This window comes from Panthera onca, chromosome D3 (genome assembly GCF_046562875.1).
Source record: "Panthera onca isolate mPanOnc1 chromosome D3, mPanOnc1 haplotype 2, whole genome shotgun sequence".
NCBI classification, from domain to species: domain Eukaryota; kingdom Metazoa; phylum Chordata; class Mammalia; order Carnivora; family Felidae; genus Panthera; species Panthera onca.
This window is the reverse complement of record NC_138350.1, coordinates 14392173-14417277: the sequence shown is the minus strand read 5'-3', so window position 1 is coordinate 14417277 and position 25105 is coordinate 14392173. Positions and strand designations below refer to the sequence as shown.

The window sequence follows — 25105 nt, the reverse complement described above, 5'->3', positions numbered from 1 at the left end:
ACCAACTCTGCATAACTGTGAACCTGGATCCTACCTCTTCACCTTGCTGGGTCCTTTGAGAGTAATCACTTTACCTCTCAAAGCCTCAGTTTCTTTACCTGCAAAGTGGAGTTCCAATGGTCATCTTTATGGGGTTTTCACGAGGCCAGCAATAATATTTGCAACACCTGGCACAGAGATGGCACTCATAATTTACAGGGTTTTGTGTTTTTTTTCTCATCTTAAAAATACAAGGGTGATAACACTCAGGGAGTATATACCCTTATGAAGCTAGTGACATAGGCTAGGCAGATATGCATGAGTTTTGGAGCCCGAAGGAGAAGCACTTCAAATCTTCCTTGCCAAATTAAAGTCAGTTCCACCTTAAAATTTCCCTCTGCAAATGCTTGCAAAGATGATATTTAATTGATCATAACATCCTCAGACTCTCAGGCAGGCTCTTTCCTCCTCTTGCTCATCACTGCTGATTACTCAAGATATTTTATGTAAACAGAAAATGGTTCCTGCATAATTAGACCCATCCACCCTCCCACTTCCCCCCCCCCCCCCCCCGCGTTTGCTCTGCTTCTGGCTTCCCGGAGCTGCCCAGCCACCTCTGAAGCTCTGATTAGCCTCAGAGACTGAAGGTCTGTGCAGCTGCTGAGCTCCAAGGATCCCAAGAGGTCCTGACCAGAGGGGCTGTCGTCTGGGGCCACGGAGGCTGCAAAGAGAGGCAAAACTCTGCGCCCTCTGTTCATCCCTCTTGGTTCCCTCCAGCACAGCCACCATGACACTGCTCCCTGTGCCCATGTGCCATCTGTTGCTCCCATCGGGACAGACTCTTTTCAAACGTAGCTGTCCTGTGTCCCCGTCCTCTGCCTTTCTGTTAGGTAACTCCAGAGGAGAAAGGGTTAATCCTAAAATAAGTGAATCTCTGTTTGTGGATTACATCTAAGTGATGTGCTCTTTCCATGGCAGCTTCCTTGGGCATACACAGCATTAGAATTCCTTGTTTCCATCTTGGTCTCCCTGGCCCCCGCCACCCTGATAGACTGTTCCATCGACCTCAGGATATCATTGAGGGCAGCGGGTGGACGGTCCTTCTTCTTCATCTCCAGTTCTGGGGATTAATAGGTACTCTGTGGGGGGCTTTCAAGGAGTTCAGTCCAGAAAGTGTGGTCCACAGAGATAAGTGAGATTGGATTGTTGAAAGGTTTGGGCTTCATTTTAAAGCCCCTGAGGAGTTTTAAGTGGGGAGGGGTGAATGACCAAACTTGTGTTTTAGGAGGATTGCAGCTGGCTGCTGGGTGCAGAGTAGGCAAGTGGATACATGAGGACAAGGAGCTTGTTACAATAATTCCAGAGACTGTGGCCTGGATGGGACGGTGGTCCAGGTGCAAGAGCCTCCCCAAAGTTTTGCAGCCTCCTGTGCTTACTCCAGGCAGATACTGTTGGTGTCTACCCATGTCCCCTAGGCCTACCCCTGAGACTGTGCAGTTTCTGTATGCTCTGATGACTCCCTATGTGCTCTGATGACCTCCTGTTCCCTCTGATGCCTTCCTGTGTGCTCTGGTGCCATCCTGTGTGCTCTGATGACTTTCTGTGCCTCTGGCTATGGCAGTGTTCTGGGTACCCCTCAGAGGAGGCAGGAAAAGCCAGAGGAGTGACACCTCAGTAGTGTCCCTCAACAAGAAGAGATAGACAGATAGTCCAGCTTCCTTGCCCCTCAGTGGGACAGTCTTGCAACATGTTCTACCCTGCCTTCTAGAACTGCCCAGAAGGACTGAGCCCCAGCAGTCCACAGTAGTGGACTCATTAATGTGCTCATTAATGTGCTTCATGTTGCTGTCTTCCCTTCCTTTGCTCATGTCCCTCCTCTCTCATTGTACCTCCTGGGATCACTCTCAAATCAACTCCTTATACTCAACTTTTCACCTCAGGGTCTCTTGTCAGAGAAACCCAAAATAAGACAATGGTGTTTTATAATGAATGGAGAAATATCCATATACATTCAGTCAGTCAGTCAGTCAGTCATGCTATACCTTGGTACGTGTATTTTAACATCTATGATTCCCCTAAGAAGAGTAGACAGCTCTCTGGGACCCTAAGACCTACTCAAACTTTCTCATGTACAGCATTTAGACATGAACACAATCATCAAGAACAGATTCCAAATGCCAGGATGAGGCACAAAAAATGTCCCTGGTTTTAAATTTCAAAAGTCAAGATGCAAAGGGTTCTAAGCTTCCTTCACTTGGGACAATGCAGATGAGTTGTCTAAAAAGAGTGAACTTCATGGGGAGTTGCTATTACTTCCTTTTTTTCTTAGAAAATATCCTGGTCTTTGAAATAATGACTCCAGGGATACCTGGGTGACACAGTCAGTTAGGCGTCCAACTCTTGATTTGGGCTCAGGCCATGATCTCGTGGTTCATGAGATCAAGCTCCATGTTGGGCTCTGTGCTGACAGCTCAGAACCTGCTTGGGATTCTCTCTCTCTTCCTCTCTCTCTCTGCCCCTCCCTTGCTCATGCTCTCTCTTTCTGTCTCAAAATAAATAAATAAATAAACATTTTTAAAAAATGACTCCAGTTATCCCAGTGTTAGTGGCAAAGGGATGCTCTCTATTTCAAATTTATTGGGAAATTTTGTAGGGCTGGGATAAGAATGTGTTAGTCATCCAGAGTAACCCGTGGTTTGAGGACGGATGGCTTTGCTCCTGGGGGACGTTTGTCAGTGTCTGGAGACATTTTTGGAACCAAATGGAGGTTCTGTAGGCATCTAGTGGGTTGAGGTCAGGGACGCTGCTAAATATCCTACAATGAACAAGATGGGCTCCATAACAAAGGATTATCCAGTCCCAAATGTCAACAACGAGAGACGCTGCTTTAGAGGACTTTCTACATCTCAGCTTCTAGTTTTCTGTATAGGCTTTGGGGATGGGGGGAAGGACTGAAATCATGCGGCATCTCTGGCGATTCCAGCAAGGGGCAGTGGAGGATGGTGAAATCCTCTGCATCTGCTGGCTTCAGGGAGTAATGGTGATGGTGGGGGTGGGGTAGACACAGAGCTGGCATCATTGTTAAAGGCCTTGTTTGTTTCAAGTTGGCCTCAAATGTGGGAAGTTTTAACAGCAACCAAAGGTTATTAGAGAAGGAGATTTGATATCATTATCATAAAAAACAAACAAACCCAGAGTCACTTGTCATGATTGGAAGGTAATAACAATGTGAATCCGATGAAAGTAATCAAATAGTATTGAATATTGGGGGGCTGAGCAGGCTGGGAACCAGAAAGCCCTGGGAGAACCCCACTGCCATCCTGGGCATCAGTGTGCTCAGCTATAAAAAGGGATTTGGCCAGAATAGTGTTTCCCAAAAAGTGGTAAGGATAAAACATTTTGTGCAGAGGAGATAATTTGTGGTTATACACGGAGGCAGTATTAAATAGCAATGAATTGCTTGGTGAGAAATTAACCCCCTTTTAAATTTTTATTCTTTTTAAAGTTTATTCATCTATTTTGGGAGGGAGAGTGTGCGTGAGCCGCGCACGCTGTTAGCACAGAGCCCAACATGGCACTGGGTCCCAGATCTCTTAGATCAAGACCTGAGTTGAAATCAAGAGCCGGACGCTTAACCCTAGCCACCCAGGTGCCCCATCAATCCCCCATTTAAAATTTCCTTTCATCCCATCTAAACACAAAAAGGAAAAATCTCAGCTTTGGTGCTTACATGTCTTTAACATCTTTTAAACACTTGCTCATTTCTCCTTTCATGAAAGACAGAGGAGTCCACAGAGTCAGGGCATTACAATACTCAGAATTTATTAACATTCTATAATTTCATTGTATTTATTTTATGCTTGCCTTCTATTCATGTAAAGTGTACTGGGTTTCCATTTATAGAAGATTACAGAAGTTTCCTCTTCAAACACATTTATGTAAGTTCTGTATGTGAATTGAATTTAAAAATATTAAAATAAAATGAATAGGTGGTATGCAAAAGTGGGAAAGATCGTAAAATTAACAGATATTGTAATATAAGGAAGTCAGGCTGTCCCTTCTAGGGATGACCTTAAAATTGCTCTATTTTTTAATTTCAAAGTTAATAATTTGCAAATAAAATGCAAACACCTGTGCTTTAAATATTATCTTAAAATTACATAGGACTCTTGAAGTGAGCCAGATTCTATCCGTGAATGTTTCTAGCTATATTAGCCACCCATCCCTTACTGGGCTCATTCACAATCTTTTTTTGTCAGAAGTAGAGCTAGGCCTAACACGGCACTTGGCACACAGTAGATGCTTAATAAGTACCTGTTAGAAAAAATGTGTGGAACCCAGGGATCAAAAAAGAAGCTTTCACTTCTGTGCTGTAAAGGAAACAATCGACAAAACTAAAAGACGACTGATGGAATGGGAAAAGATATTTGCAAATGACATATCAGATAAAGGGCTCGTATCCAAAATCTATAAAGAACTTACCAAACTGAACACCTGAAAAACAAATAATCCAGTGAAGAAATGAATAGACACTTTTCCAAAGAAGACATCCAGATGGCCAACAAACAGATGAAAAGGTGTTCAACGTCGCTCATCATCAAGGAAATACAAATCAAAGCACACTGAGATACTACCTCACACTGGTCTGAGTGGCTAAAATGAACAACTCAGGAAACAACAGATGTTTGTGAGGATGTGGAGAAACGGGAACCCTCTTGCACTGTTGGTGGGAATGCAAACTGGTGCAGCCACTCTGGAAAACAGTGTGGAGGTTCCTCAAAAAATTAAAAATAGAACTACCCTATGACCCAGCATTTACACTACTAGGAATTTACCCAAGGGATACAGGAGTGCTGATGCATAGGGGCACATGTACCCCCAGTGTTTATAGCAGTGCTCTCAACAATAGCCAAATTATGGAAAGAGCCTAAATGTCCATCAACTGACGAATGGATAAAGAAGATATGGTTTATATATACAATAAAATACCACTTGGCAATGAGAAAGAATGAAATCATGCCATTTGCAGCAGCATGGATGGAACTGGAAGGTATTATGCTGAGTGAAAGAAATCAGTCAGAGAAAGACAGGTATCATACGTTTTCACTCATATGTGGATCTTGAGAAACTTAACAGAAGACCATGGGGGAAGACAAGGGGAAAAAATAGTAACAAACAGAGAGGGAGGGAGGCAAACCACAAAAGACTCTTAAATACAGAGAACAAACTGAGGATGGATGGGGGATGGTGGGGGAGAGGGGAAAATGGGTGATGGGCATTAAGCAGGGCACTTGTTGGGATGAGCACTGGGTGTTGTATGTAAGCCAATTTGACAATAAATTATATTTAAAATAAAAAGAAGCTTTCAGTTACTAAGGACAGATAATCTACCTCAATCTGGTTAAACAAAAAAGAAGAGTGTTCAGAAGTAAGTTGGACTGTGGCATGTTTTGGTCCATAAGTTCATAGTGTGATCCAGGCTATGACTTCATTTCTCTACAGTTTTCTCAGGTCTGCCATACTTCGTGTCCTTGTCCTCAAGAAGGCTTACCTCATTACAGTAAAATTAGCTGCTGCAGAACCAGGTCTCACACCCACACACCACAAATCCAGGGGAAGAAATATTTCGAGATTCACTCCAGTCGGCCAATTGGACCATCTTAGGTCACGTGTCAACCCTGGAATCAATCTCTGAGGCCAATGGGATGGAATTCAGTGATTGGTTTCTCTTATGTCAGATGACCCATGCCTATAGCTGGGAATGGTATCATCCTCCCCAGAGAAACATGGGTACCCAGATGGGGAATTAAAAGCAGTTGGAAAGAAGTGAGAGGAAGAAGTAGATGTTAAGACACCATGGCCACGTGATGGATGCCCACTCCATCCATGAATGGCAGAAAACACTGATAGAGGCTACATTGGTTCGTGAACTGTTTGTTATTTGCCATGACGAGATAAACACAGAAATCAAGGGTAAGCATTTAGAAATGTATAGAGCAATTTACCATTTTTTTTTTACAATACTCAAGTGTGTGATAAGTAGACTCATTGTGTTGAACAAAGTATAGACCACAAGTATTGGCTTATGAAGAATTAGGAAAATGAATGAATCTTTCACAATAATTTTAGAAGCATTGATTTAGAAACTGTGCCTCATGGGTTGACCACTCTTTTAGCAGGTTGGAAAGTCTTAGCTGAAATTCCTAAGACTCGTATAATACTGATGGGTGCAGGACATTAGAAATTTGGGTTTGAATGAGCCTAATGCCAAGATGTTATGAGCATCCTGACTCATCCAGAGCTGTTTCCAGACACCAACAGGTAGATGTTGTGATCACAAGATGCCAAGGACCCACAGGAAGAAAGCATCAAGGAATTGAGAATGATTGGAAATGAAGTCTGGATTCTCAGGCTAACTCCTTTTGTCTCTTCTGAGAATGTCCTTACTACTTATTATGGGTTGCTATAGTGACAGGAGAAGTAAAAGGGATTGTTCAAGGTGGTATTGCAGATTCAGCTTCACAAAACATGGCTTTCCTTGTGGGAGTTTAGATTTAAACATCTCATCGCCTGCTGCCATGATACCATAGGCTTTCCTGAGGACAATAAAACTTCCTAAAGTTGTGCTAATAGGTTTGCCTGTGTCCTCATTTGTCAAAGAGCAAGACCTGGTAAGGACAGGTCTGGATTCTGCTAAAACTAATTATTGTTTCCTTGGGGCTAATATTCCAAAGAATGTTCATTGAGTTGAGCCCAAAGCCATTGGTGGGTTTGACCCAGCATTATAGAGGGAGACAAAGAGCTGCTTCTGAAACCAAGGGGAACTGGAGAATGAAAACCCCCATAATCTTGAGTTCCAACCACAGAGATTACTCCCATGTGCAAAAAGGCAATGTGTCAAAAAGGGCTTCCTTCCTCCAGATGAATGGAAAATCCTCCAGAGGGTGGGAGATAGATGAAACAAATTTGGCCAAATATGATGAGTATGTGGGGTATCATTACATTCTTCTTTTATGAATCTTTGAAATTTCCGTAATAAAAAGTTAGAGGCTTTAGAGTTCCAGTTTTTTCACTAATATAAACAATACAGGAATCGATAGTCCTCAACAAGTAATTGTTGAGAATCAACTATGCACCAGACACTGTGCTGCTTTAAAACCGAAGGGAAGGATGCGTGCCTGGGTGGCTCAGTCAGTTAAGCATCTGACTTAGGCTCGGGTCAAGATTTCACAGTTCGTGGGTTTGAGCCCTGCATGGGGCTCTGTGCTGACAGCTCAGAGCCTGGAACCTGCTTCGGATTTTGTGTCTCCCTCTCTCTCTCTCTCTGCCCTTCCCTGCTTGCGCTCTGTCTCGCTCAGTCTCAAAGATAAGTAAAACATTTAAAAAAATAAAAAATAAATAAAATTGAAGGGATAAAAGGAATATCATAAAAGCATCCAGAGGGGGGAAAATTTTTTTTAAAGCATGGTTGCATGCAAGAATCCAAATAGGATGTCAGCTAACAGCAATATTGGAAGATTGAAATCGATACATCAGTGTATTTTATAGGGAGAGAGATGTGAGGGGTGGTCATGATGTAAGACAATTCTCATCTTTCATAATAGAAGTATAATAGCCAATGCTTACAGTTGAAAACCCAACAAATAGCAGTATCGGTATGTTAAAATATGGAGATAAGTACCAGAAAAGACAGCCCAAAGTATTGAATATAGTTTTACCTTGGTGGAAGACAGGGGCTTGACAGTGTATGAGGAAGTAGAAGGGACTCCTGAAAGTTTGTCATCAATTTTATAATAAAATTGGACTTTGTGTACATGCATTATTTTTGTTTAAATAAAAGTCAATGTAATGTTTCAATATCCCCTCTAGCTGCCGTGGGAGCCTCCGGCTACAGGGAGGGAAAATGGAAGCAGAAAAAACACCATCACTTTGAGTCTTTGCCAATAAAAACATACACTCTCTTACCTTTAGTTGCTGTTGTTGTTGTTGTATGTTGTAGCTTTGTCCCTCAACCAGGAGGTGGAAATTACAGAATTTATTAATTTGCTTTGTGAACAGACATGGTACCCTGCCGCCTTGGTCAAATCTGGGGTCCTGCCATCACTGTTTCCTTCTGCATTACACTTCCCTCTCATTCACCAAAGATCCCTGCCATATTAACAGAAGGAATTGAAATTCCAGTCGTGTCTCTCCTCAGTTCGGCCTGATTTTCCGAAATTGCAGTAAATCAGTGGCACTGAAAATTGGCCTATTTTTTTTTCTGGGGGTGTTGGTTTGGCTTGATGAGAAAGCAAAAACAAATGGAGTTTATAAATGTAACTAATCAGGAAGTTAAAGAGAGGTTAAACCTAATGGATTAATCAAGTTTTTCTAGGAAGTGGAAAGGAAAGGTGGGAGGGCAGGGGGAAGAGACTGAGGAGGCAGGCTTTTGTCCAGACTGATTTCATAAGCCTTTCACTGGAGTCAGTTCTTTGAGACTCTTGGGTTTCTCTCTCTCTCTTTCTGTCTGTCTGTCTGTCTTTCTCCCCCAACCCCTCTATCCACCTTTTCTTATTGGAGAACAGAGAGCCACCCAATGGTAGCGGGCTGGCATGCTGAGTGGAAAGACCAGGGTATCGCCTGCGAGGAGACTAGGCTCTCATTTCTGATTCTGCCATTTACTAGTTGTGTGACCTTACAGATACCACGTCACTCTTTGAGCTGGTATTACGCTTCCCGTAAAATGGGGTGAGTATTCTCATTTTCCAACATTGTAAGTCTTGTCAAGGTCAACACAGGTAATTCAGTAGACTGTGAGAGCTAGACGTGGCGATGGAAGTAGGTGGTCAGCCAACACCCACAAGGGCCGTGGGCAGGGAGATGAGATGACTCATTCCACATGTCCTTTATACCCTAGTGACTGTCAAGTCTTTAGCTCCCATTCAAGCCTTTGCCCTCAGTTTCATGCTTGTGTATCCAGCTATCCTGTAATTCTCATGGTTGTTCCCTAGGCACTGAAACTTAGCATAGCCCAGACCAAATTCTTTATTTTCCTCCCCAGAATCCAACTCTCCTCTATCTTCCTCCACCTCCTGGTGTCTCTTTGTCAGTGGAAACCATGGAAGAAACTGCTAGCTGCCTCCCAATACCTGTTCTCCCTTCCTCGTTAGTAACAGAATCTTGAGCAATATGCCTAGCAAATTTCAACTTATTACATTTCCCTGCCTACCTGACAGGTAGGTGTGGCCAAGTGACTATGTTCTAGTTGGCAAAGATACAAGTGGAAACTTTGCTTCCAGGAAAGCTCTTTAAGGGGGCTCCATTTTGCACTTCCACCTGTTCTCCTTCATATACCCTGAAACGCAGGTGTGATGGCTGGAACTCCCGCAGCCATTTTGGACCCCGAGGATAGAACTAATGTGACAGGGTGGTGAAACAGGTAGAAAGAGCCAAATTCTCTAAATATTGAAGAGCTGTCAAAAAGCCTTGGACTGTCTACCCCCAGAGAGAGAGGGAGCTGAGGAAGAGTCTTCTTTCTTGTTTAAGCCACTATAATGTTGGGTTTCCTGTTTCTTGCAGCTGAACTTCATCCTAAGATAGCCAGAACCCTGGGACTTCTTCCCTATATCTAATCTTATACCAAGTCCTGACTTCTGGCTCTCTCTCTAATCCATCCCCTTTTCTTAGTCTTGTCTGAGCCACATTATCTCTTACCAGAATGACTGCAAGAGCCTCTTCACTGACTCCCTGCTTTTAGCCTCTCTTCACTGATACCTATGCCCAAAGAATTTCCATTTTTTGGTTAAGTAATCTTTCTGAAACTCAAATATGACTGTGTTACTTCCAGGGACTCATGGAATTATGGACACTTAATATATAGAACTCAAAGGGCCCTTAGAGGTCATTTAATCTAGGTTTCTTACTTGTTGGTTTGGCTTCATGAAAAGGGAAAAGCTTATTAAGCTTTCTATGGGCCTTCTGCAAGAAGTTATACGCTATTCCAGCTATAAAAAGTAGGAGTGCATTCCTCTGGAGAAGACCCAGAATTCTTAGCAGCTTCTCACAGGCGTTCACCAAAAGTTAAAAATCTCTGGTAAGTCTGACTGCCTTATTCTGTAGATGGGGAACTGAGGTCTACAGAGGTTAAGTGACGTGCCCAAGGTCACAGAGAGATTCGGTGGCAGAGCTGGAACACCGCGTCATGCTGTCTTGTTCAGACAAGGCTGCGAACTGGCAGTTGATGCAAAAGCGGAGGCTTCATGTTTCTCTCCTCGGGGATGGGGTGTCCGTTTTCATGCAGACTCTACACAGAGTGGACTCACACCGATAAGAGCTGGGCTGTGGTTAGTAACCGTGAATAGAAGAAGCCTTAACAGAATTGTTAATTTCTGTTATATACATTTCTGTTTACGGGAGAATAATACTGTTAGCCCCATTAAACACCATTATCAATGTGTGATCTAATAATTTCAACATAATGAAACTAATATATTTCAGAGTAGTGGAAGGAAATATTCCACATCTGCGGCAAATTGGATTATCCTGGGCTAGGAAGTCCTTGAGGCAGGGTCATTAATTATTCTGATTTTCGTCACATCTCATTGGTACTAGGGCTTTACGGTTTACCTGTCATTTCCACATACCTTATTATCTTATTTTGTTCTTCCAGAAATCTGGGGAGGGAGTAAGGCAGAGAAAACAGAGTGTACCAGTTGGGAATATTGTGGTTGCAACAGAAAAGTCCAACCTACACTAGCTTGGGGAAGAAAGACACTGGGGAGTGGGGATGGGAAGATGGCTGGCTCATATAACTGAATTGCCCTGGGATAGTCTGATTCAAGAATGGTTTGATCCAGGGACTCATGCTGTCATTAAGGCTCTGGCTTTTTTCTGGATGAGTCTCTTTGCTGCCTTGCTGGCTTCTTTCTCAAGTTGATTCATTGCAGCCTCTTATTCTCATATCCTCACATGGCAATGCCCAAAAGGGACACAAATGAGTTCTTCTGGTAAGTCTCCTGCAGGGCAGAGCACTCGTCTGCCCCCCCCCCCCCCCCAACGCTCAGAACACCCCTGCTCATGTCCTATTGGTGGGAACTGGGTCAGAGGTCTATGCATCAGTCGATCATAGTAGGTGGACGGGTAGTATGCGCTCATTGACTCAAGCCAATCAGGGCCCACCGTAGAGCTGAGAGTGGGATCAATCTCATTGGAAACAACAGAGCTGAAGATAGTGGGGGTGAAGTTACTCACAAAAAGATGCTGAATGCTTTGGTGGAAAAGGGAGAAGTGATCTGGAGAAACAAAACAAAGTATCCTTTACACGGTAGCTCGGAGAGGTTAGGAGGTGCGTCCAACGTCACACAGACTCTGACTTTTAGGACTAAGATACAAATTCAGGTTTTGGTCTCACATCTGATGCCATAAACACCAGGCTTCTCTAGAAACCTGAAGAATTATCCAACTATCCTTCACAGTTCTCTACTAGCTCTGCTCTTAAAAACAACACTGGAAAACTGGTGACCATCATTCTGAGCCAGGAACTTCCTGTCCGTGCCCATTCGGAACATAGAGCCCAAGCTCCAGATAGTCAAGGAAGTGATCTGCTACTTGGCATTGTCTTGAGTGCATAGGAATTCCAGCGTTGTCATGGGAAGTAGTATGAATGCAAGTTTCAGGTATTTTGTTGAAGGCCCCACACCCTTCTAAACTTCTAAGTCAAGCTGACTCAGGTTTAAGGTGGCACAAGTGAATTCTTATGTCCCAAATCAAATCACTGTGACTGCCTACCACTTCCCCCTCCCCGGCCACACTGCTTTGTCCAGGATTCCAATTCTTCTCCGCAACAATCGCTTATGCCTACAGTGCCTGAAACTGGCTAACAAGACATCTAGATACCTATAAGGTAGGTAATATTAGCACCTCTATTTTGCAAATGGTGGCACTGTGACCCAGAGACCTATAATAGCTCCTCCAAAATCACTTCCTTAAGACAAACCCGGTTTGTGCCTCCTGTGTGTTTCTTTTACTACCCACACAGAGCACTTCACCTCAGACACTGTTGGTCACCAAATGTGTGGAGGTTTTTCCCCATGTCAAGCATTTCTCTATGACACTGGTGGGGTGTCTGGGATTTAACTCAATTGTAACACAACTACCTAGATTTGGTGTCAGATGCCACAGGTTAAAGGTACAGTCCCAGGAGACTGTCCCCAACCTACTTCAGATGCTGACCACAAATAGTAGGTCCCCAGGTTACCCACGATCTCTGTTGGGCTTGGCTGTAAATAGGAAGTTCCCATGCCCCCCTCCTCAGGTGCGATTAAGTTGCTAGAGCGGCTCCCCGAACTCGGGGAAACACGTTTACCAGCTCATGAAAGGACATGATAAAGGGTGCTACATGAAAAGCCAGATGAAGAGAGACGCAGGGCGAGGTGGCGAGCGTTCTAAGCACAGGAACTTCTGTTCCTGTGGGGTTGAGTTGCATCACCCCAGTGTGTGATAGGTTCACGTCTGGAAACCCATCCTTCCAACCTGGAAGCTCCCCAAGCCCCATGGGATTTTTTGGAGGCTTCCTCACGCAGGCACGCAGTTAATGATTGATCATCGACTCCATTTCCAGATCCTGTCCCTTTGCTAGACAATGAGGGGTTGGGGCTAAAAATTCTAAGCTTCTAATCATGGCTTGGGCTTTCTGGGGACCAGCCGCCATCCAGGAGCCCATCCAGAGTCACCTTATTAGAGCAAAAGATGCTCCTGGTGCTGTTAGCACTTAGGAAATCGCAACGGTTTTGGGACCCTTGTGTCAGGAGCCAGGGGCAGAGGCCAATATATACTCATTTTCCGTGATCTCATAGTCACTCCACTTCTGAGTGTTGAAGGTTGGATGTAAGTGGTTCCCATATGCCCTGCTCGTCATCAGGCGCCCAATACAAGGACATATCTTGGTCTCATTTGGAAGCACGCAGAAGACGGCTGGTTGCACAATTCTCTCCTGCCTGGATTTCACATCCAGAACTCCCTTTCCTGTTGTCCATCACTCATATCCAGGAATAAAAACTTTGATTGAAAGGCTTGTCCAACAGTGCAGCCTTAACGGGCCTTTGTGCTCAGGCCACAGAGAGTACAGACAGGAAACATCTGCCCTGGAAACACTGGAGCTTCTGTTGATTGAAACATACAAACAGAAAAGCTGTCCTTGAGGCCAGGGAAATTCTGAGCTGAGATTATGGTATTGTCAGCCCTATCCCACAAGGCTGAAAGTGGGAGAAACTGAGTGGTGAAAAGCCAGCTGGGACCCTCTTGGTCATAAATAACAGTCAATCGCTGATAAATACTGTTCTGTGAAGGAGTTTGGAGGAGCCCTGGGGTGTTTTGCCAAATGTGTAATTGAATTCCCATGGAAAAGAGCAACAGTAGCTTGGTTCGTCCCACTTTGAGCCAAGGGTGGTATTCTCTGGGTAAACCATGCAGAAAAGCCAAATCTGCAGAAGAGTTTTACTTGTGTGTGTGTGTGTGTGTGTGTGTGTGTGTGTGTGCATGTGCACGTGGTTGTATGTGTACCCTGAATCCTGTCACAGAAAGACTGCTCATTTTATGTAAGAATTTCTCACAAGATTCCCTAAAACCTTGTCTTTCCCCCAGGGTACTGCAAATAGAATTTGGGTTACAAAATCAATTTGGGTTGACTTATCTACAGACTTTCAGTAGTACGCATACTGGGTGAACTTTCCTCCTTCCGTCCCTTTCTTCCTCTCCCTGTCTCACTCACTTCCTTCCTTATGTTTAACAAACTTTAGTTGAGCACCAGTTACGGGCCAGATACCGTGCTGGGTGTTAGGTCGTCAGAGATGAATAAGACAGCCTGGGGATGGGGATGGGTGGGCATCCATCGCCATGGCTTTCGAACAGGACTGATCCCTCACCCCCCACACTGGGAAATGTTCGGAGGCATCTTCAGCCGTCACAGCTGGAGAGGGCCCGCTACTGACATCTATTGGGTGGAGGCCTGGGTTGCTGCTCAACATCCTATAGTGCATAGGACAGTCCCCCAAATGGAGAATTATGTGGCCTAAGACGTCAGTGGGGCTGAGGTTGAGAAATTGGATCTACAATGCGGAAGAAAGAAGCGGACTCCACCGAGTTCAGTCCTGGCTCTGGCTGTTGCTGGCAGAGAACCTTGAGCAAGTCCCTTGACTTCTTTGAGTCTGTTTCCCACCTGTCAAAGGGGATGAAAATGGAATGATTGAAGGAAGTTTGGATATAAATCATGCCATTTATTACCTAGTGCCCAAGAAAGAATAGCCACTTGGCTTCTCTAAACCCAGGTTTTACTGGACTAAAAGCTACCAGTGGGCCCTGGTGAAAGTGAATTCTAAAGATAGCATTTATTCCAAGAGGAATCCAAAGGGATTGTCACACTCTTTTCCTTTCCTGGCCTCATTGCAACCTGTAGCTATACATTTCATGGTTTAATGCCCCTGCCTTCTGGTAGACCATAAACTCTGAGAAGGCGAGACTGTGTCTTCCGTTGTTCCTTTCTGTATTCCCAGCACCCAGCAGTGTCTGGCCCTATGGTATGTGTTCGGTAATGGAGCCAGACTGCCTGAGTCGAAATCCTGGCTTCTCCATTCACGAGCTGTGTGACCTTAGGAAAATTACCGAACCTCTCTGTGCCTTATTTTCCTCCTCTATAAAGTGGGGAGAGTATCTCCCACAAAGGGTTGTGTTAAGGGTTAAATAAACTACTATTAGCCAGTCGAGGGCCTGGCACCTGGTTAGTATTTATGAGCCTTAATGATTATTATCACTACTTTGATATTGTCTCAAATTTAATTAATAATGTTGCGGGATGCCAGCACAGCACACAGGCGTGGGCCCGCCTCTGCCTCCGGGGAGCATTTGTTTCTGTGAATCATTCGGAGAAAGATCCGAGTTTGCAGAGAGGCCCGCAGCTCACCTAAGCAGAAAAGTAGAAACCAGAGTGATTTCTTGCTGGAGATTCACAGAGGCCCCCCGGGTCACCAAACAGCCCTTCTCTCTCACCTGGAAGAAATGAAAATTGATTTGAGGCTTGTCCCATCTGAAAAGGTCTGTCGGTAGCCAGCACCGGTGCATGTTGTCAAGGATGCTTTGGGTTTTTGGCCCAGGGAGGAAGTGATTCACGATGATTCGCTTTTCCAGGGAGCGAGGCAGACCCAGTGGAGACACAGAATGAGGTCCCAGGGGCCCGCTGGGCTAGACAGCTTCCCTGAGTAGCAGCAAGAGAGGAAAATTGAGGGGCTGATAGGAGCTGATAAATGAGGAGAGGAGACCCATTGAGAACAAAATCGGGGACAAAAGGGGGTGGGAATATTGTGCAGAGGAGACAGAGGATCAGAGAGGGGAGGAGAGACAATGCAACAACAACAATGGCAATAATAATTATAGTTGCCACTGACAGAGTGTCTACTATGTGCTAGATATTTTACACACCTTAGCCCAGCCGATGCTCCTGGTGACCCTATGAGGCCACATAGCCCATATGTGTCAGTCCTCATCAATCTGTGGATGATAAAAAAGATCACACTTTCTGTATTCATTCATACATTCATTTATTCATTCCACAAACGTTTACTAAGCACCCAGCATATGGCAGGCACTGTTCTCGATACTGGGGACACAGCAGAAAGGGTGTCTGAGAATTCAACTCAGTTGTGACACTATCTATCATGAGGTAGCATCAGATCCCACAGGTTAAAAGTTTAGTTCTATGAGACTGCCCCCCCCCCACCCCTTCTTTTGACTCCAGATTGTTCCCCTTACTTCCAACGGACCGGCCCCCTCCTTGGGTTTGAGTAATTTGCTAGAGTGGCTCAGAGAAACATTTTACTTACTAGACCACTGGATTATTATAGATATAATAAGCAGGAATAGCCAGATGGAAGCGATAACATACGGCAAGGGATAGAGAGAGGGTGTGGAGTTTGCATGCTCTTTCTGGGCATGCCACTCTCCCTAAATCTCCACATGTTCACCAACCTGGCAGTTTTCTGAAGCCCCTCCTTTTGGGTTTTTATAGAGGCCTCACTACATAGGCACGATTGATCAACTCTTTGGCCATTGGCGATTGGCCTATCCTCTCTGGAGGTCACGGGTGGGACTGAAAGTCCAGCCCTTCAATCACACGGTTGGTTCTCCTGGCATCGAGCCCCCATCCTTAGGTGGGGGTCCAAAAGGCACCTTATTAACATAAAAAAGCTACCTGTATCACTCTCATTACTTAGGAAATTCCAAGGGTCTTAGGAGCTCTGTGCCAGAAATGAGGATGAAGACCAAATGTATGTATTTCTTATTATAAAGGCAAAAAGTGAGCCATGGGCAAATTTTGGAGAAGAGTATAACAGAAAGAGAAGAAAAGCAGGTGCAAAGGCCCTGTGGTGTGTTTGGGGACTAGAAACAAAGCCAGTGTTCAGGAACATAGTGAGTGAGGGGGAGAGTGGTGGTAGGTGGGGGCAGAAAAGGCACATGTGTGGGCCTCGTGGCCACTGAAAGGACTCTGGCTTTTATTCTGAATGAAATGTTGATCCGCCGCAGAATCTGCCGCTGAGAAGTCATTCCGTCTGACTTAGGTTTTAACAAATCTGGCTGCTGTGTCGAGAGTAGTCTGGGGGGGGGGGGCAAAAGAGGAAGCAGGGGGCTGCTGCAGGATCCAGGTGACAGACAATGGTGGCTCAGACCAGGTGGCCACAGTGGGGCTGATCGCGGGAGCAGTGGTGGGATTCCATACCCATCCTGGGTTGACGTGAGTCCCGGCGGACTCACACAGGATGGAAAGCCCCTGAGCCGTGTTCTCCAGCTCTTACCTGTGCCCAGAAGCCCGAAAGGCAGATTCACTCAACACAGTCTGTTCTCTTCTGTTCTGGCTCCACATGCCCTTCGTCACCAATGCCACCCGGTGTGGTGACACGCCCCCAATGTGCTCATTGTGAGAACACCAACATCCGTGCCAGGGAGGCACCTCAAAGCTTGTGGTCTTGGGGATGCTAGGACAGCACCGTGTGCCACGCAGAGATGGGGAGAAAGGCCTCTGGGCTTTTCAGCCATTCTGCCTGTGCTCACATAGCACGGACACTTTTATCAATGTTTCCATCAGCTTCTGGCCTCAGGTTCCGGCAGGGACCAGACCCCTGGCCATCTTCTCCCTCCTCCTCCCCAGCTAAGCTCATCCTGCTTCCCTGGGTGCAGCCAAAACAGATTCTGGAAGACAGCAGAGAGAAAAAGAGGGAGGGAGAGAGAAAGGGGAAAGCGAGAGATGCCTGGTGTGTTGGGAGCCAGTTTACAGGTGAATTGACAAGCTCAGAAAGGCTGAGTGATTTGCCCGAGGCCATTTCTTGTGCATTCAAGTCCCCCAGGACTCCCTTTTCCTTTGCAACCTAAAGACCCCAGCCCCACAGTACCCATTTTCCCCCCAGATCCAAAATGGCACAATATGATTTGCCAATAGGATATTCAACATTGAATGTTTGCATTTGCCCCCTTGGACGTGCTGTGTCTGTATCTGTAGCCGCCACTCATTAGAGTAAGCCAGCCTTGAGTCCCCTGGAAAAGGATCATATGTTCCAAAATAAAGAATTGAAATCCATGCAGTTCGTGGAGGTAGGGTAGGGACAGGCATGTTTTGACAATAAAACTGAATCTTCGACATCCTAGGAAGCTGGGAGAGAGAGGTTTGGTCGCTTCTGTCCACTCAGCGGACTGGAACTGCCTGGAAGTTGGGGGGATCCTGATCCACCATCTCAGACTGTAAACTCCCCGAGGTTGGAAATGACTCCTTCAGAAACTGCTTTTCCCTACAGGACCTTGAAAATAGTTAGAAGCTTTATACAGAGGCAGGCGGATTCCTGTTAATACTAACAGCTAATGTTTATTGAGCACCTCCCATATTCCGGGAACCACGCTAAGTGCTTTAGTAATCATTACCTCAGTAAATCCTCAGAAACAAAATGAAAACCAAAGCCCAGATGGTAAGTGCTATTATTATTTTATATTATTATTACCGTTTTATAGAAGATAAAATTGGGGGCTCAGGAAAGCTGAGTAAATAAAGTCCAAAGTCACAGAGGTCTTAGAGGGGGGGATCTGAACCCAGATTTGTGGCTCTCCCTTCTGTTATTCTGATAGCGTGTTGACCTTGGCTTCAACTGGGTTTGGGTCAGACCTCCGGCCTCCTCTTCTCTGCTGTGTGACCTTCAGCAAGCCACTTACCCTTTCTGAGCTGTATTTCCTTCATCCGTGGAATAAGGACAATAAAACATCCCATCGAGTTGGTGAGAGAAGGAAAAAGAAAATATGGAAGGTGCCTGGTGTCATATCTGTCAACAGCGGCCACCTCCAAAATACTAGATCCTTCTCAACACTTAACACAAATGGATTGAGAGAATGAAGATTTCCCCTTCCCGGCATGCAGAGGGTTAACTTACAACCCCAGGCTGTTAACATTTCTCTAATCTTGGTACTAATTATGTACAGAAATCATTTTGTTTCTGCCACGTATAATAAAAACGATTGTAGAGAGATGGAATTTATCATGCTATGTGTTATGAGTGGTTTTTTTTTAAAAAACGGGCTACCTCCGTTTCCCCACTTGTCTTCATTTCCCCTCTCCTTTTGCCAGATAATCAAATACAAAAGTTATATCAACCTCCCAACCACCTCAATTAAAATGCTCATCCAAAATTTGAAAACAATTAAAAAACCCATTATCTCAGATTTAACGTTCTCTGATTCCGTGTCTATTCTCTGCCATGGCATAAACCGCAGGTAACATTATCACAGTAGGTGCCTTCTAGAAAGCAATGTCTCATTCTCTGCCGTTCTCGGTCCCGCGGCTGCTCTCCCAGCACAGGCCTTATTAAAACCCATACGCCCTGGTGTACTTTATCATGTCCAAATGCATCAAAATAATTGATTGTTTTAATGAGCCCTCCATCTGTCTTATTTTCTTCTGTCTTTCTCTACTCGGTAGTGGGTTTCAGAGAGAAGAAAGGACAGGCTCCCCTCTTGGGAAGTCATGGACTCAAGATGGGAGGGTCTCAGACTTGCAGCTGCCAGCCAGGGGTTCTGTGGTTCTCTGAGGAAATTAGAAGTGTTTTTCCCAGAGAAGACCTTGCAGGGAAGTATGTTAGGGGTTGTGATGCCTGCAAAGAACACAACAGCCGTCAACTGAGCTCAGAAGAAAGAAGAAGACTCTTCAGTCACTCCAGGTGACTTCCGTTTGGGTCAACAAACATGTATTGAGTGCCTGCTGTATACCAAGACACCATGCCAGACAGTGGAGATATGGTCTCCAAGATCTGGTAGAATCAATCATAAAAATTCTTTGGATCAGACACATTCATATACTACTGGTGGGAATATAAATTTTTGCAAACTTCCTGGAGTGTAAGTTAACAATACCTATCAAAAGATTTAAGAGATATGCATGCCTGTTCACCCAGTAATTAGCCTTCTAATCATTTACTATAAGAGGATAATCACTTACGTGTTTGAAGATTTAACTACAAGCTGTGTTCTTTGCAACATTATTTATAAAAGCAAAAGATAAAAAAAAAAAAAACCTTGAAAAAACTAATTGTCACTGACAAGGAATTACATAAATTAATGATGGCGTATCCTTAGAATAAAATCATTTAAAAGCATATCTGAGAAGAGTTTGTATCGAATGGCAAGAAGTCTATGACACATTGTTAGGTGAGAGAAACCCAACAGGATAGCAGATAGTATGACCTCAGTTTTATGGGGGGGGGGGGAATATATATATATATATATATATATATATATATATATATATATAGTGCCACTATGAGAATGAGGGTTATTTTTACATTCTTTCCTGAGCTTTTTCTGTTCTGACTTTTTTTTCCCCCCTGTTCTGAAAAGAAAAAGTTATTTCCAAAAGGGATACGTGTGAATTGCAGCCAGAAATGGAATGAGGACATTTGGGAATTGAAGCCACTTTGGGAGCTAGCTGAGTCCTGTTCCAGCATGGCTTCTTTGCTCTGTGTTCTGCCCTCACTGTGCCTTCTGCTTACCCATCATTCTGCTTCCTCAAAGCCTCTTCCTGCTCCTGCTCCATCAGAGCCTCCCTAGCGAGAGACCCACCCCACTATTTCAAGGCCAACGTCGGACTATTTCAGTCTCTGGATGTACCTTAGTCCACATTTCAAGGAGAGAGGCTGTTCAGTGGCCCCGCTCATCTGCTTTTCAGCAGGCTGTGGCCCTGTGTCACCAGCCAGTCTATATATATGGTCAGGTGGAGTAGGTCTAATCAGGTGTGGTCCAATCAGCAGATCAAGGTTGCCCGGGGTCTTAACCAGGGGAGGGGGGAGAGGCATTTCCCTTTATGAGGCTCTGTGGCTGGGCAGCCATAGTGATAGGCATCTTCTGCACAACGTCCAATCGAAGAACTTGAATAATTCAGAGCCCACATATCCACATGGGAACCAGATCCTTTGTCTCCGTGCTCTGCTTTGACCAACTAAACTAAACCATTGTTGATCCCGATGATCTCTGGACTGACATCATAGCTCATACAATGTGGTTGGGGTGGGGGTGGCCAGGGGTCTAGGACCTGCGATACAGAGATCTGACCGAGGCTTTATTCAAGCGATAGATGCGGACGAGGCAAACATCGCAATTGGATCGCCATCAGAGGAGTTAGAGCAGTACAGCACTCACATTAATAATACTAACAGCACTAGGGGCGCCCAGGTGGCTCAGTCGGTTGAGCGTCCGACTTCAGCTAAGGTCACGATCTCACAGTATGTGAGTTCGAGCCCCGCGTCGGGCTCTGGGCTGATGGCTCGGAGCCTGGAGCCTGCTTCCGATTCTGTGTCTCCCTCTCTCTCTGCCCCTCCCCGGTTCATGCTCTGTCTCTCTCTGTCTCAAAAACAAATAAACGTTAAAAAAAAATTTTTTTTTTTAAAAATAATACTAACAGCACCACTTTTTGTCCCATGGCACGGAGTTCACGACATGCCAAGCACCGAACTTCACAGGCGTCATCCTCGTGACTCTTCAAGCAACCTCGCAAGCTCGGTACTCCTGTTAGTTGCATCTCATAGATGAGGAAACTGGAGGTCGGGAAGTTTAAGTAATTTTCCTCGGGTGTGGCTGGATCCGAATTCAAGCCCAAGCCTTTTCTCAATTCAAATCCTGCAGCTGTGACTACCTCTCAATACCACCCAGATAATGTCTGTTCCAATTCCTTCTTTTGGAATAATTAGCAGTAACCGTCGCCCCCTTGACCCTTCTGGCTTTTTATCCAGAGCAAGATCGGGCTCTCTGGCTCCATTTGCCCCAGACCGGACAAGCCACAGAACTGGAATAATTACAACACTTTTCGTTAACAGATGATGGGAGTCCAACACGACCTGGGACTCAGTAGTTCAACCATTGAGCAGCCTTCTGCTTCTAGTGAGGCTGGAGTCACAGGGATGGGATTTAACTTCCTGCCTGGAACAGACAAACAAAATGGTACAAAATATGCTACAATGATGTTCCAGCTATTGGAGCTCAAGAAACAAAGGACAGTGACCTGTGGGAGGCAGGAAACAAGTGACGTGAGCCCTAGGTGTGCCCCCGGTGTTCTGGCATGACAGGGTTTCCAGGCTGCAGGATGGGAAGGGGGAGCCCGATGGACCAGAATTGAGAAGACAGAGCTGAGAGTCTGGGGAATCTGTAGTGGGGAGAGTTCCTAGCTAAGGTGCTGGAGAGACACAGGCCACGCAGAGAACTTCAGAGATGAGAGAGGGTTACTGATCAGCCCATGAGTGCAAGGTAACTACCCAAAGCCTGGAAAAGAACCATCTGCAAGGAGCGGAGATAACAGTGCTGAGAGTTCACATTGGGCTGAGACAGTGACGGTTCCTACCAGACTGAATGGAACACCTCGTGAACCTCAGGGCACCGGAGAGAGTGCAGAAGGGTCTGGCCTCACTGGTGGGGAATAATTAGCCCTTGACTGAACATGTTGCCCATAAAAAAAAATCTATCTGTAAAGTGGGATCCCCACAGCTGGCATATTTAATAATAAAAGACTGCATTCTTTCACCTAATATCAGAAACAAGACAAGGATGTTACTATCACCTTTTCTATTTAACAACATCCTTGCCAGTGAAATAAGGCAAGACAAAGAAATAAAAGACAATCTAATTGGAACAGAAGAAACGATGATCTTCATTTGCAGACAACCGGGTCATCTATGTAGAAAATCCTATGGAATCTGCAAAAACGCTACTATATTAATAAGTGAGTTTAGCAAAGACCTATTAATAACACCAAAGAATTATCTGGCCCAACATGTCCGTAGCATGAAGGTGGGGAAATTCTGTTCTAGTAGAATATATAAGAGGAAACTTTTGTGACCTTGGTTTAAGCAAAAAGTTTCTTAGACATGACATCAAAAGCATAGTCTATAAAAACAAATGAACAAATTAGACTTCATCAAAATTAAAATCTGCTGCGCTTAGTCTGATGGGGATATCATAACAAAATACTACAGACTGGGGGAATTATAAACAACAGAAATTGATTTCTCACAGTTCTGGAGTCTGGAAGTCCAAGATCAAGGTGCCAACAGAGTCAGTGTCTGGTGAGGACCCGCTTCCTGTTTCATAGACTGGACCTTCTCATTGTGTCCTCACACAGTGGGAGGGGAGGGGGAGCTCTCTGGGCTCTCTTCTAGAAGGGCACTAATCTCATTCATCAGGGTTCTGTCCTCATGACTTCATCACCTCCAATGCCATTACCTCAGTGGTTAGGATTTCAACCTATGAATTTTAGGGGGACGTAAACATTCAGTTCATTGCATGCCGTTCAAAGACACTGTTAAGAGAAGGAAAAGACAAGCCACAGACTGGAAGACAATATTTGCAAATAGTACATCTGATACAGGATTTGTAACCAGAATATATAAAGAACTCTCAAAACTCAATAATAAATAATCCAATTTTAAAAATGGACAGACTAGTTTTTAATTAATTTTTAAAATTATTTTTATTACTTTTAAGTTTATTTATTTTGGAGACAGAGAGCAAGGGGCAGAGAGAGAGAGGGAGAGAGAGAATCCCAAGGAGGCTCTGCGCTGTCAACATGGCACAGATTCAGGACTCCAACTCATGAACCATGAGATCATGACCTGAGCCAAAACCAAGAGTTGGACGCTTAACTGACTGAGCTACCCAGGTGCCTCTGCACAAACTATTTGAGCAGGGGATCCAACATGGCAGAGAAGTAGGGGGACCCGAAGTTCCCTTGTCCCTCAAACACAGCAGTGTTGAGGCCAAAGGACTTTGAATTCCAAGTGTCCAGGCTGCAGAGTGACAGAGATGTCTCCAGGGGCCCACGGGGACAACCTGGTGGGCCGTAAGTGCGTGATTGCAAAGTGGGAGAGATAACATGGGTGGCGTAGGCACAGAGGGGAGGGGTCCTCTTCCGCAGAGGGACAAAGGGAAGAGAAAGAGAGGCTGTACAAGTGTAGGACTGTATTTGAACAGACAGTCCACCAAAGAAGCTATGGGTCCGGCAAATATGTTCAGCAAAATATGCTCGACGTCACTAGTCATTAGGAAAAAGCCAACTAAAAAACAATGAGATATCGTTACACAACCATTGCAATGGCTAAAATTCCAACGACTGACCCTACCAAGCCCTGACAAGGAGTGAAGGAATTGTGACTCTTAGATGCTGCTGCTGGTGGGAATGTCATATAGTACAGCTTGTTTTGGAAATAAGTTGGGCATTCTTAAAAAAAAAGTAAATTATACCTATTCTACGATTCAGCTCTTGTACTTCTAGGCATTTACCTAAGAGAAATGAAAGCATATGTCCATATAGAGACCGGCACATAATGCTTGTAGCAACTTTACTTGTAATAGCCCTGAACAGGAACCAACCCAAGTGCCCATCAACAGGTGAATGGATAAGCAAACTGAGACATCCATATGATGGCGTAGTACTTAACCATCGAAAGGAATGACGTGTTAATACACATAACAGCGATGAATCTCAGAATAATTATGCTGGATGGGAGAAGTGAGATGAAAAAAACAAAGTTACGTACCATGTGATTCTTTATATAAAATTCAGGAAACATAAAGCTTATCTTTAGTGACAGAAAGCAGATCAGTGATTGCCCAAGGCAAGGGGCGGGAGGGAAGGATTAAGAGAGGTGGAAAGAAACTTGGGGGGTGATGGATAATGCTCTTACCTTGATTGTGGTAATGATTTCACCGGTGTACACATATATTAAAATATCAAATTGTACTCTTTATTTTTTTATTTTTTTTTATTTTTTTAACGTTTATTTATTTTTGAGACAGAGAGAGACAGAGCATGAATGGGGGAGGGGCAGAGAGAGAGGGAGACACAGAATCTGAAGCAGGCTCCAGGCTGCTGGCCATCAGCCCAGAGCCGGACGCGGGGCTCGAACTCACTGACCGCGAGATCATGACCTGAGCCGAAGTCGGATGCTTAACCGACTGAGCCACCCAGGCGCCCCTCAAATTGTACTCTTTAAATCTGCGCTGTTTATTGCATATTATACCTCAATGGAGCCCTTAAATTAAAAAAAGAAAAAAATGTGAATGCATAGATTTTTAAAAAATTGAACAGTCAAGGGAGGAATTCTGGCTCCAAGAGTGTCTGAAAGAAAAAAAACAAACAAACCACGAGCTCACATGATATCTTCTTTGTGTAATTTTCCATTCTCTGGTTTCCCCTCTCCCAGAGGGGCCCACCTCTTATGGCCAACGGGGCTGCCACGACTCCTGGACTTCATCCTTGTACATTCAGATCCAGAGAAAAGAAATCAGTGTGTTTTCCCCGAGGGTTGGGCCTCCTGCAACTCAGAAACTCTAATTGGACCACTTAGGTCACGTGCCCATGAACGTATCAACCGTGTAGTCACAGCCAGGGGACTATGATGTCTCAGATCGGAGTCCCGTGGAGTGAGAACAGGAAGGAGACATATTTTTAAAACGGTTCAGGACTGTGGTCACAAGAAGGGCCTTGGAGACTGTGGCGATAAGCATGCACCTCTCAGACCTCTGGCTGCAGGGAGCACAGTGGATCAGCGGCCGTGCTCTGAAATCCACTGTCTGTGCCAAG

The 25105-nt window shown here is 44.8% G+C and overlaps 2 long non-coding RNA genes across 2 annotated transcripts; one reads left to right on the top strand and one right to left on the bottom strand.

The window, feature by feature from the left end:
• Positions 1-11230: 11230 nt before the first annotated feature.
• LOC132665092 (uncharacterized) lies at positions 11231-18521 on the top strand. Its single transcript, XR_009603963.2, has 2 exons — positions 11231-11860; positions 18118-18521. It is a non-coding gene; the product is annotated as an uncharacterized LOC132665092 (long non-coding RNA).
• Positions 14786-16888, bottom strand: LOC132665091 (uncharacterized). The gene is made up of 4 exons (XR_009603962.3): positions 16800-16888; positions 15430-15498; positions 15001-15205; positions 14786-14914 (listed from the first exon to the last, which is right to left on the bottom strand). It is a non-coding gene; the product is annotated as an uncharacterized LOC132665091 (long non-coding RNA).
• Positions 18522-25105: the final 6584 nt, after the last annotated feature.